Genomic DNA, 13,802 nt, shown 5'->3' on the forward strand with positions numbered 1-13,802 from the left:
TCCCCAACAGTCCAGACATGTGATCTCAGATAAACACTATCTACTAGAGGTTTATATATAAATCTCCTATAAAACAATGGGATGTAATAAATTATTTTTAAGGTCCCTTCTTTTTCTATACATTTCTAATCTTTTTGTTTTATAATTACAAATTATTAAAGTTATAAGAATTTATAACACATTATTATAAGAAATTATAAGTGATTTAATTATAAAGGGTTGATTTTGAGAATTCAATTTTTAGAGATTTAAATTTTTTTTTCTAAATTATTGTTTTGCTTTCTTTGTCTCTCCTTCCTAACAAGCTCATCAGTTAAGTTCCAAAAGATAAAAATAAAGAAGTATTGGGTAATTAATTTGGGGGAAGATTAGATGCTGAACCATCAACTGATTCTGAATATCATAAAGGAATTCGTGAGACTGATGGCTTTTGAATTCTAGTTTCTAACTTATCTTTTGGTATCGGTCCTCAAACATGAGAATATAATAATGTGCTCACTTTGGTGATTTTAAAATATTTTAATCTTAATTAACAAATAAAGAGAAAGTTGCGTTGTTTGCTTAAATCAAAACCTCACCAACGTGAGGAAACTATATCTCAGCTGTATGTACTGTTACCCAGTGTTCTTGGAACCTCTCATGTGGCATTCTGTTCGTGTGCAATCTGATAATGAATTGCAATTAGCAAATGAAATATTTATATATGCTGCCACATAGTCAGTCCATATGTGCAAAATATTGCAAGTTCCTCAGTAGCATTTAGCATCACCCACGGTTATGTTAGTTTCTTGGAAGAGACCTTATGGTGCCTTATGAAGTTGTCCAAAAAGCATGCTATTTCCTTGGTTTATGTGTTTATAGTAGAGCTCATGTCAGCCTTAGTGAAGTGGCCAGTTTGTTCTCTAACAAAACTCAGCACCACCAACACAGAGCTATCTTTCTTTTCCTTTGTGTTACTCATGTACATAACACATTGTGTCACATTGTGTCCCTGCAGAGCTGTGTATCTCCACATAGGCTAGTCGTCACTACTATATTTATAAAAATTCTAGTTTTTGATCCAGTGCACCTAATTGAGGGCATACACGGAGACTCTCAAAAAATAAATTTCGACCTTGAAAAAAATGCACACTCTATAATCAGCCTGTGAAACAATAAGAGCTTGTTAACTTTTAAAATTTTTTCCAGAAACCAAGTCCATAAATAGAAATTGAATGTGGCTTGGATTCACTTCTGAACTAAATCAAGGGCATTCCACCAGTTTAAAGAATGTGAGGAGCTGCCCTCAGCAGAATATTGGTATTTGTAGGCCTCAGTCTGATCATGTTGAGTCAGAAGGAAAGTGGAAAAAGTGGGATTCTACCTGCAAGCTTATGGCTGTAGGTAACCTTATTTTCCAGGAAGTTTCAAGCTTTTCCAATGAAATTACAATGAAAGAGAAAGAAATTAGGAGAGAGAAGAGGGAGAGGTGCTACCACATTAATAATACAGCCAAACTAAATTGCTGAAATATGGTGAGCTCACATAGATTCAAGTTATCAGACCAATATAAAGAAGAATATTTCTAACTAACCACAGCTAACATCTAGTTCCAGGGGATATTGATGCCATTAATTTATGACCTCTATGTTTTTTATAATACAGGCCTTGTTAATAATGCAGTCTCTTGAAATGTACAGTTCCACAGCTCTTAAGAACAACCTTGAAAAAGAAGGTACTTTATACTACAATAATGGCGTCATGTCACTACAGTTTGTAGTAGGGAGGGATACATTATTTCCTGTCTTTTTATATCATAATAGATTTGTGGTGGGATGGTTTAAGAGGCTCCTGCTGTCTCAAACTGTTCCCTTCAAGTGCTGACCATGAACTGGGCTCAGAGATGATTTGGACACTTAACATTCTCAAGGACAAAAATTTCTCCCAACCCAGCTGAAAAAGCAAGATAGATAGAAAAGGTGATTTTATCATTCTGCTTTATTGCCACCAAGACAAACTTAGAGACACATGAAGAGATTCCGATACTGAGCTTGCAGGGTCTAATTGTGTCCTGTATAATTAATGGCATAAATACCTATAAGGAAATAGAAATATGCAGTGTTATTTAAGCAATGGTTTAAACAAGTAAAGCAAACTTTCAGTTAAAAATGCTAACTTGGCCACTCCCTGCCAAATCTCTTTGCAAGGCCTGTCCACCACACTGTTTTCCCTACCGTGACAGATTGGATTTAATTGAAAAGTTGCTAGTTTAGAGCTATCGCTGAAAACTGATATGGTGAAATAAAATCGGCCTGGTGACTGTCCTTCATTCTATTTTTACATAGCCTCTTTACCAGGGTCTTCATTTTATTTTTTTTAAAAACTAATAGGAATATTTCCCCAAACCATAAAAAATATCTAAGAAAGGAGAATGTTTTACTTTAAAAAGTTCTGTCTCAGAAATCATAACCGGAACTGATTCTTGTTTATTGTCAGTGATGACAAGAACTAAGTGCTCTATTGATGACAGAATTTGGGGGAGTTTTGGTTTGTTTCGAGGGTAAAAGTCTTAATCAGCTTTATTTCTCATTCCTAAATCAGACAACACTTACATCCCGTAAAATAGGTATTCCCCCGAGGATGACCACTTGAAAAGTGACACTTTAAAAGAGCCACTTGAAATCCGGTGAGCATGCTCTGAGAATAAGGTGAGCTGAGCAAACTGGAATAAATATTATATAGGGGCAGAGAGGGAATTGAAGGTGAATCCAGTGAAAGTTAAGAAATCAAGGAGTTAACAGCCGTGTCCCAGTTGAGAACTCCTATTGCCAAATTTATCCCAAATTTATCACAAATTTTTATTCAATATGTATTACTATATGTGACATGGAGCATCTTTATGATAAATCTCAGGAAGTTATCATCTAAGGACCACAAAATTGTCAGGTTTCTATGTCAGAGCAAACTGTATGCAGCTTTAGCAATCTTTTCAAAGGGCCTAGATAGCTTCGCTACTATCCAGAAAATAGTAATTTGCTTATATCTCGGTAAATATCAGTGAGTAATTAACACCATGACTGTAGTCCTCAGGAGCAACGATGCTTCCCTATTGATGTTTGCTCCATGAATCAGCATCACCAGAGTGCTGAGAGTTTATTAGAGGTGTAGATTCACAGGCCCTCCCCCAGGATAATGAGATCAGAATTAGCAATTTAACACGTTTCCCCCAGTTATTCATATGCTATTGAAACTTCCTAGGCATCTGCCCCATGCACAGGAGTGGGACACCTGTGTGAATTTCCCTAAACATTTGAAAACATCCTCTACTTTTGTTATTCTATTTTTTTTTAACCACACAGTGAAACCCACAGAACAATTCCATTAGAATGTTGGGGGGAGGGGGAACAACCAAACAACAACAACAAAAAACAGGTCCTAGAAAGGCAGCATGTTTTTTGACATTGGAGTTTCCTACATCCTGACACCTTAGTCCATTCGGAGGCAGGAAACAACACCCAAAGAGTGATATTGAGGACAGAGCGGAATGATGACAAACTCAATTGCACACAGGTGCACAGGACACGTTAAGTAGCTGTTGAGCTGACACATATTAGCATCAGCTCCGTAAGCATAATTATTGGTCAAGGGCAGATTGTTGTAAAACAGCTAATAAACAGGAAACATTAACTTCCCTCACACAGGGCCTTTGCAAAACCAATATTAGGCCTATGTGCTCTGTACATGTATTTTCTCTGAAGCCAATTAACCTCTTTATTGGAAAACAAGAGCTTTGTTATTGTTGAACATGGCAGCTAATCCTTCACAGTAGATAACTTTCATTGAGCAAGAGTGGAATGAGTTGTGCTAACTTCACTGACTGACATTCCTATACAATTAAAAGAAAGATTAATTGTTTAATTTCCTCAACATTGGTGCTACGGAAGGCTAGGAGATCCATAAAACTAGAAACTATAGTTTTTCATTCATCCAAGGCCAAGGGAGCAGTAGAAATTAATTTTTGGATTGTGTACATCTTTTTATTATCCTGATCATGTAAGAAAGAGTATCATTATGAAATCCATTTTTATTATATCTCTTCCACATAACTCTGAAGGTTCAGACTGGGACAAGATACAAGCCTGTAGATCTGTCAAATCATTTTTTGAAGTTTCAGACCTAGACTCTTGGCTGACATGCAGTGCGTGGAAGATGCCAACAGACAAGAACAGCAAAGACGTGAGCAATGACCACTTCAGTAGATACAAAATGCTGACGGTATATTAAATAACAACTTGGACCATTAAAATGAGTCCACCTAAAGTTGCTGAGAGAAATTTCCTGAGCAAGAGTGCAAAAATCAAAGTCCTTGCTACCTTTGCTTGCAAATCAACTAAGTGAGACCCGCAGACTAGGGAGACAAAGCATGAGGCTGGCAGGTCTGTGTGGCAGTGCATGTGGTCTTCTTTTGCATTGTGTTTCATCATCTGACGTCTTCTGCTTGCTTTCTCCAATCTTTTGGATTCCTTAACTCTATTGCCCCTATATTTTCCTCACAGATTTCCATCTCCACCTCTCCACGTTAAAATCAGTTCATCATGATTTCATCTCTTAGTGTTGAAATCTCTTGATTCCTTTATTTATTTCTTTGGTACCAGGGATTGAACTCAGGGGTACCACTGAGCCACATCCCCAGCCCTATTTTATATTTTATTTAGAGGCAGGATCTCACTGAGTTGCTTAGCGCTTGTCGTTGCTGAGGCTGGCTTTGAAATTGAAATTCTCCTGTTTCAGCCTCTGGAGCTCCTGGGATTACAGGTGTGTGCTGTTTCTTTTATTTTAAAAAGTCACCGTGCTTGAAGTTGCAGAGCAGCGATTATTCAAGACTGGCCTTTATGCTTCTATGTCAGTGCTATTTGACAGAAATATAATGTGGGCTATTGAAGTAACTTTGAATCGTAATATGGAAATTTCTAATGGAATGTCAAAATGTGAGAAAAAATAGTAACATTTTTACTTAATCCAATATGTCCGATTTATTATCATTGCAACATAAGAATATTATTGAGGTACTTTATGTATCTGTGTGTGGCATTTGAAATTCTGTTTGTTTTTCACACTTTACAGCACATCAATTCAGACTAGCCATTTGAATAGCCACAAGTGGCTAGGGGATTCCCCCATCATCAGATGACAAACTATGGAAACAGCTGAATTTTTTTTTCTACCAAACTATTATTAACAAGGCAAGTACATGTTTACACCAAGAGAAGAACTGTCTCCACCAAATGACAATAACATATAATGGGATTTTGGGTGTTTCTTCTTCAACAACTGTCAACTTGAAAAAGAGTACTTTGATAGAAGCTTATGTTAAAAACCTAAACTTCTTCATCCATGTGGACATGACATTCTTTTTTGGGTGAGGGTAATATTAAAGAGGACATAGATGGACTACTTCTCTAAAAAGGCTCCTGAACACAAAATTTTTTATTTCTATTCTTCCAGAAAAATCAAAGGATGTAGATGATTCATGCTGAAAAAAATGCAGCTTTCACTATTTATGTTGGTATTTTCCATTAAGGGTTTTAAAAAAAATGACAGCTTTGGCTGTTCTTCGAACATTATGGTTGCTCTAAAATATTTGTGTTGCCTGAACCTGATTCTCCTTTTAAAATCTCTCTTCAGAGTGGAGATGTGCACAGCACACCTTATTAGTCAGAAAGCCCACGGGATGTCCTTTCTTTCAAGTACTTTTAAAATCGCTCGCTGTTTGTTCTGCCATTTCTGGCTACCTTTATCAAAGGAGAAAACATAATTCTCAGTGTCAACTTTGTGATCCAGATCACAGAGCAGACTCTAAAATGGGCTTATCACAGACAGCTCATATTATCTTTTAGGGCACAAGTTAGGAAAGCTGTAAGGAATAGAGGGAGCCCCCAATTTAAGAGGATCTGAAGTATGAAAACCCTTCTATAAATAGATCCATTAGAGGGATTTCTCTACATTTTAAAATGATTTTTCTTTTCACCACAGAATTGCTTTAAGTCAGTCTCTTCGTCTTCCTTGCATTTAAGCATTTGTTTATAAATCAATAACTACTTGACAGTGAGACCAGAGGAAAGAGAAAATGAAAGCTTTAGTGATGCGAATGGCTGCCAAATTGAGATTAATCAAAAATGAAGATAAACCGTCTTTAAATTTACTATAAGTCAAAGGGAAATTAGAATTCGCCAAACTTTGACCTCTGCTCATTTTTACCTTAACACGTGCCCAAACAAATTCTGAAATAAAACTCTACGATTCATATAATCATTGATATTACTCTTAAAATTAGAATTCATGAGCATTCCCCTCCCCCCACCACCACCTCCACACTACCATGACACACAGAGGCACATTTCCAGTTTCATTCCAGTCAACCCCACACTGTTCCTGTGAGGTGACAGCCACTGATTAATGTTTGCCGGAGGAGTGTAACTGTAAGTTTCTAGAAGCTGCTGGAAAGCCAGTTTTTACCCAAAACAGCTGCGAAACCAGACTGACTTTTAACCTCCCTTGTTGAATACAGGAACTCTTGGCACAATTACAGTGCAACTAGCACAGAATCTATGGGGTTACCATTATAGAAACAGACTTGGCCAGCAGGAAATGTTTACATCCTGCATGAAACCCTGATGTGTGACATGAAACCGGAGCTGCTCACCATGGTTTCAGAAAACAAAAGTCTCCATCTTTGAACTTGCCTCAGAGCCCAAACAAACAAACATTCCTATTTCCTTTCCATCAAATGCTGAATTCCAACTACTCCTTTCATTGAACTTTCTTCATACTCTGCAGATACAGGAAATAAACCGCCCCCTCGTGCTCCGACTGTAATGAAATACAAGCCCACCACGGGTAAATATTCAGTGAGGAAAACAACAAAGAGAGATGCGCCCTGGACTTGCAATTCCTCAAACATCTTCTAGGCATAGCAATTATATCTTAATAATTATAAAGTAAGCCTCCTACTATGAAAACTAGACAGCAGACTTTGCTGTAACTTAATTTGAACCTTACAACTCAAGCAGGAGCAGTGACATCCTGACTTTTTCCAGACACTCCATGTTCAAAGACATGAAGGGGGAGGAAATTAAAGGAGCCTGGAATGAGAGGCTCGGTGGACTGAACCAGGGATCTAGAAGAAAGGAGTTTGCCAATGTCCAACAGCCCTTGGCAAAGTGACATTGCCAGATAACCACCTGGTCACCCAATTTCCTGCCAGTAGAGAGACAAAAGAGGGAGGCTAGGGAAGATCCCCAAAGTACAGTTAATTAGTTTAATAGGCAATTTACACCTGATGCCCCTGATTATTTCCCCTCCCCCAACAGCCAAAAGTTAAAAAGGACAAAAAAAGCAGAAGAAGGCACCCAGTCTTAGTGTGGCTGAACTATGCATTCTTATTTTAAAGAAAATCACTGGGGGTGGAGGGGGGCTGGTTGTGGCTCAGCAGTAGAGCACCTGTCTATCATGTGCAAGGCACTGGGTTCGATCCTCAGCACCACATAAAAATAAATAAACAATAAAGGAGTATGTCCAACTACAACTAAATATACATATATAAGAAAATCACTGGTTATGCTCTTTTCTTAGATGAAATGAAGAGCCTGTCAGAGGCCAGACGATTTTATTGTGCCTTCAGCAGGCTGCTATGATTAGACTATATTAGTTTGTTCCTTTCTCATGTTAAGTTGACCATGCAAATGCACCCACTTCCGGACTGCAGAAGGCCAAAGGAAATCGGGCAGCCAAAAGGAAATTGTGCCTAATCATCTCTCTTCCAATTTTATTTGGATTTCATAAGCATATATGGGCAAGGGAAAGTTGGAGAGCCTTTGAGGCAATGTGCTAGGGAAGAAAATGTAAGTTTCAGTGCTGGATCCATTCTGATTATTTGGATGATCTGTGAATGTATTTACTCTCTTGTGTTTCTATTCCTTCATCTGCTACCAGGGAATAAGTACCAGCTCTCAGGACATGGGGATAAGAAGTGTCCAGGCTGCTCTAGAAATTTGTGTACCTTAACATGAGGGAAGAAAATGGTTTCTCATTTAAAATATTAAAATTCATTATCTCAGCAGTTTTGACATTCACAGCAAATGATCTTTAAAAAATAATGACACTCTGTATTAGTTTTCTATTGCCAGGTAAGGTGGCAAAGGCCTATAACCCCAGTGGTTTGGGAGGCCAAGGCAGGAGTTCAAAGCCAGCCTCAGAAATTTAGCAAGGCCCTAAGCACCTTAGCGAGACCCTGTCTCAAAATAAGAAAAAAGCCTAGTCCTTGTGACTTACAACAAATTAATAATAACTAATTATTAATTACTTCACATTTCTCTAGTTTAGAATTTTGGTATCCATCTCATCAGGCTTACATCAAGGTGTTGGTAGGACTGTATTCCTTCCAAGATAACCCGAAGGAGAATCTGTTTCTTTTCCTTATTCACCTTCTAGATGCCTTCCACATTCCCTAGCTCATGATCCCCACTTCCTAACATCTTCAAAGTCAGTAAGTGTGTTTGTCCACAGTCAGGAGAATTCTGACTGAAAGGACTCATGTAATTACACTGAGCACACCTGGATAATCCAGGGTAGTCTCCCTATGAAAGAGCTTTGCTTACTAACACTTGACGGGTTACTTTTGCCTTGTAGGGTAACAACATATTTCGATTTATGCGAGTAGAATGTAGACATCTTAGGGAGCCACTATTCTGCCTGTTATACTCTGGAGAGAGGCAGAGTCTTCTAAATCCTTTTTGTTACTTAAGTGAAAACACCTTTACAACCTTAAGTTGGTTTTAGGATACAAATGGAAAATTCTAGAACTTTCCATAATCCTCCCAGTAGATTCCTATGTTTTCAAATTCATCTAGTTTTGGGATCAAATTATGTTTAAGATGTTTTCTTGACCAAGCTATTTTAAAATATATATATCAGTTTGTTATGCAACAAACTTGGCCAAAATTTGGAATAATCTAACAACTAAGTTGAAGAAATTGCATATTTCAAAAATAGTACGATCAAAATTATGTCTTAATGACCATCAAAATATAGTTAGCTCTATTTCTGTCATTTAAAAAATTTCCCAAGATCATCAAATATATCAACAGCTCTCATATTCTGATTATATTCTCATTATAACTATAGGCTTTTATTGGCCCTGGTTGTTTTCTAATTTTACTGCCCAATTATACTCAGTGCCAATCAACTCAATGTCAGGATCCCACAGATTTTAGTCCTTCCCAGTCTTTCCTTGCTGGATGTTTCTCATATTACTAACACTTAAATGTGAGCATTCATCAGGAGTCAGTCCTAACATACTGGTATTCAGTTACACTTAATCTTTGCCTGATCATACCTGGCCCTATAGCTTTATATAAATGACACTTTAACAGAGCAACATTTATATCCCCAGGCTCAACCTATTCCCATTTTATATATGAAATCTCTATGCCGATTCTTAATAACCATTTAAAACCTGCTCCTGTGGAAGTCTTTCCTATCTCAGTGATGGCAACTCTATTGTTTCTGCTGCTCAAACCTTGAAGTCTTTCTTGATAATCCTGTCTTGCAATCAACATAAATAAGCTCTGACAGCTCTACTTTTTAAACACATCCAGATTCTGACTCTCACACCACCATGCCCACGTATTTCCCTGGTATAAGTCAGCAAACATCTCTCACCTGGATTATTGCAACATTCCTCAAGTGGTCTTCATGCACCCACCCTTGCCTTCTCCTCTACTCAGAAACACTTGTGGCTTCCCATGTCATCTACAGTACTCTAGAGTTCAAATTATTAAAAATGCTATATTAACCTGGCCCTTACCATGAGACCCTCATCTCCTTCCTGCCATGTGCCCATTTGCTCACTAGACTCCAGGCACTCTGACCTCCTTGGGTCCTTCATTATTCTGGAGAATTTGCATTTGCCTATAAAGATTCACCATCCTTGCTTCTCCTTCTACTGTGACTGGAGAGGAAAAATTATATGGACTTCATCAATGGGTGCATCAATCTGATTTGGGCCAAAAAAGAGTACTGCCAAGAGATTTTAGAAGAAGGAGGAAAGAGAGGCCAAGTATGGAGTCACTGTTTTTCTCCCTACAGATTATCTGCTGACATGCTGTAACCCTCACTTAACAGGCATAATCCTACCAAACAACCCTCTCTGCTTATTCCTCTCTGTCTCTGGTTCCTGCAACCAATTTCACCCCTTCCCTCTTGGCATAACATATGTAATGGTGACCCATTGCTATTAGTCCCAGGTACTGTAATTTTCCCACTGATTTCCTTACACTCTGTCTTTGCTCTTTATATGGGAACTCTAGATTAGACTCTACTGAAATTATCCTGTTGGGAGCCTGACCTATATAGATGCCTAGCATACTTCTTCTTTTGGACCTCAGCTTTTTGTACTCATTCATTCCCATGCTAGATACACTCATCCCCTCTACAGTGCCATGGCTCATTTCCTTTCTGCATATCTATCTCTATTCCAGCGTTGCAGTAGGGACACATCCTTGCTTATACTACATAAAACAACACCCTCTCCAATTCTCTGTCCCCCTGCCTTGCTATTTTTTCCCCTTCAAATTGTGTTCCACCCACTGATGTGCTAAGTATCTATTTGTTTATTACTAGTCTTCTCCCCTAAGAATGTAATGAAAGGAAAGGGAGCTATGAAAAGTAGCTGTGATGCAGGCTTCAACAGGATTGTGTGTATACTAGGCACACAGGTGTCATATGGTGAGTGAATGATTGTGGTATCACATTTTGAACAACATAGGCAGAGAGTGTAATAAGTGTCAGTCGAGGGAGGGCTCTGTTATAATATCTTCACTCTGGAATCGGAAGAAAGTTATGACAGCAAGTTCCTGGTGTTTCTCTCATGGACTTCTGGAACTATTTTTACTTCTGCAATTTTATTTCAATCTTCAACTGCTTTTTGAATTTTGCTTGTATAAACCAAATGAAGGGAAAGGCAGGAGGTGTGTATATGGTTTGAAGACAGAGTGAAAAAAGAACCAAGGTAAAGACTGGGACAAGCCAAAGTAGAGTTCAATTAGACTATGAATGAGGGGAAGGACGGTGAGTCTAAATCAGCAAGAGGAAAACATCTCTCTAGAGATGCTTGGGGTTGACAGTTGGCCCAATTTTCCTGGTCAACTATTAGGAGTAAAAGAGAAGTATAAGATAGTCACCAAAATAAGGGTTGGTTGTAACACAGCCTACTTATTGTAAGTTATCTTAAGACGTAAGTAGTGTTTATTGAAATCTTACTTTACAGATTATGGAATTCCAATCTGGAATCTCTCTCAGAAGAGAATAGAAAATGCAAGTAAACTTTCAGGTGTTAAAACCACCTTTGAGCCAGGCAGGGTGACAGAGTGGCACATACTGGTAATCCTAGCAGTTTGTGAGGTTAAGGCAGGAGAATCGCAAGTTCAAAGCCAGCCTCAGCAACAGCAAGGCACTAGCAGCTCAGTGAGACCCTGTCTCTAAATAAAATACAAAATAGGGCTGGGGATGAGGTTCAGTGGTTGCGTGCCCCTGAGTTCAATCCACGGTGCCAAAAAACAAAAAAACAAAAACAAACAAACAAAAAAACCCTCCACCTTTGCTGGGAGTGTAGCTCAGTGGTACTGCATATATGTAGCATCTGTGAGGTCCTATGTTCAATCCTGAGCACCAAAACCACCAGCACCAACAGAATCCAAAACCAAAACAATACAACCTATCTTTTTTTATCCTCTTCTTAAGAGTTGCAAACTAGCTTAGTGAATAATACCTAGTCAAATCACTGTGTAGCTTAATGATAATTATGAGTTTCAGGAACTAGTAAGCAATTTGTATCTTCTAGTCAAATTCCCATTAATTTCATAAGTAGGATTACTGAACATTTTGCAATAACAGAGCTATGCCTTTCAGATGAGAATAATCTAGTGCTTAATATATTTAAACATTTGTTTAGATGTTTAACTCCATGAATGTTAGGAGTGAAATTTAATTCTCCCAAATTTAATTTATTGACTCTTTCCTCTGTGTATTAATCACTTATTTATATTGTAGGGATGAGCAAATGAAATGAATATGACTCCAACTTCTTTCGCTAAAGGAGTTTATAGTTTAATAAAGGAAATAAGCATTTTATCAGTGGTGAGTATTATCAAAGATGTTTTACTGGTAACATGAATAAAATGCTGTGGAACCTGGCAAAGGGAAAGGAGAATTGATTTATGAAGGAGAATCAAGTCAAGAAGGGACCAGTACAATTTGCAGGGGATTGAACCCAGGGGTGCTTAACCACCGAGCCACATCTCCAGCCATTTTTCATATTTTATTTGGAGATAGGGTCTTGATAAGTTGCTTAGGGCCTCACAAAGGTGCTGAGGCTGGCTTTGAACTCATGATCCTCCTGCTTCAGCCTCCCAAGTCACTGGGATTATAGGCATGCCCCACCACACCTGGCTGACCAGTACCATTTTTAAATGGAATGCTGTTGGCATTGAACTCAGAAGTTGTTTTCATCATTAGAGTAACATCACATAGGTAAAGAAAACATCAAGAATAAAGATATGTCTTTAGCAAATAGTGAAAATAGCCCCCAAAGTGAATAGGCAGAGAAAAATTAGTGATACTGAAGATATGTTAAAGCTAGACTCAATAATGTGAAAAACTGAGAAAACCACATCTGTGCTTGTTATGGTTTAGATAGTTCCTGTGAGAGACGATCGATGTTTGAAAGCTTGAAGGTAAAATGATTAGGTTATGAGATCTTTAACCTAATTGGTGAATCAATCCTTTGGTAGGGATTAACTGAGTGGTGACTGGAGGTAGGTAGGATGTGTCTGGAGCAGGTGGGTCCCTGGGGACATGCTTTTGTGGTGTTTATTTTGTTCTTGTTGAGCAGAGCTCCCTCTGCTTCCCAGTATGATGTTCTCAGCTGCCTTCTTCTGCCCACTCTTCTGCCATAAGGGTCTGCCTCACCTTTAGCCCCAAGGAATGGAGTTGGCCATCTATGGACTTAAGACCACTGAAACCATGAGCCCCCAAATAAACATTTTCCGCATTTAATTGTTTTTGTCAGGTCTTTTGGTCACAGCAGTGAAAAGGCTGACTGAAACAGTGCTATATGTAAATTATGGAAGAATGGGTAAGTGACAGATGTAAAGTTATTTTAAAGTCAAAATTGACTCCTAGATTTCTAGCTTGGGGATCTGAATGTATGATGACATAACTAAAATATTGAATGGAGTAAGAGATCAGGTTTAATGAATTGGGTGCAGCTTAGAACATAATGTGGTGAGGAACATCTTACAATATCCAGTTGGGGGTTGCTTTAGTCAACTTTTTGTTGCTGTAACTAAAAGACCTGACCAAAAAAAAAAATGTAGAAGAGGAAAATGTGATTGGGAGGATTCAGTTCAGGGTCAGCCAGCTCCATGGTCTGGGACCCAAAGGGAAGCAGAACTTCATGGCAGAAGGGCCTGACAGAGGAAAGCAGCTCAGGACATGGCAACAGGGACAAGAGAGAGAGAGAGGTCCACCCATCAAAGGCAAAATATAAACCCCAAAGTCATCCCTGGTTGCCCATGTAGATTGTGTCTAGTACAGTTCTTTTTTTAAAAAAATTTTTTTTTGGTTGTACATGAACAGAATACTTTTACTTATCTTTAGGTGGTGCTGAGGATCAAATCCAGTGCCTCACACGTGCAAGGCGCTTGCTCTACCTCTGAGCCACAACCCCAGCCCCTGTGTCTAGTACAGTTCTACGGAAATCATTC

The sequence above is a fragment of the Callospermophilus lateralis genome, chromosome 10 (assembly GCF_048772815.1).
Source record: "Callospermophilus lateralis isolate mCalLat2 chromosome 10, mCalLat2.hap1, whole genome shotgun sequence".
In the NCBI taxonomy this organism is placed as follows: Eukaryota; Metazoa; Chordata; class Mammalia; order Rodentia; family Sciuridae; genus Callospermophilus; species Callospermophilus lateralis.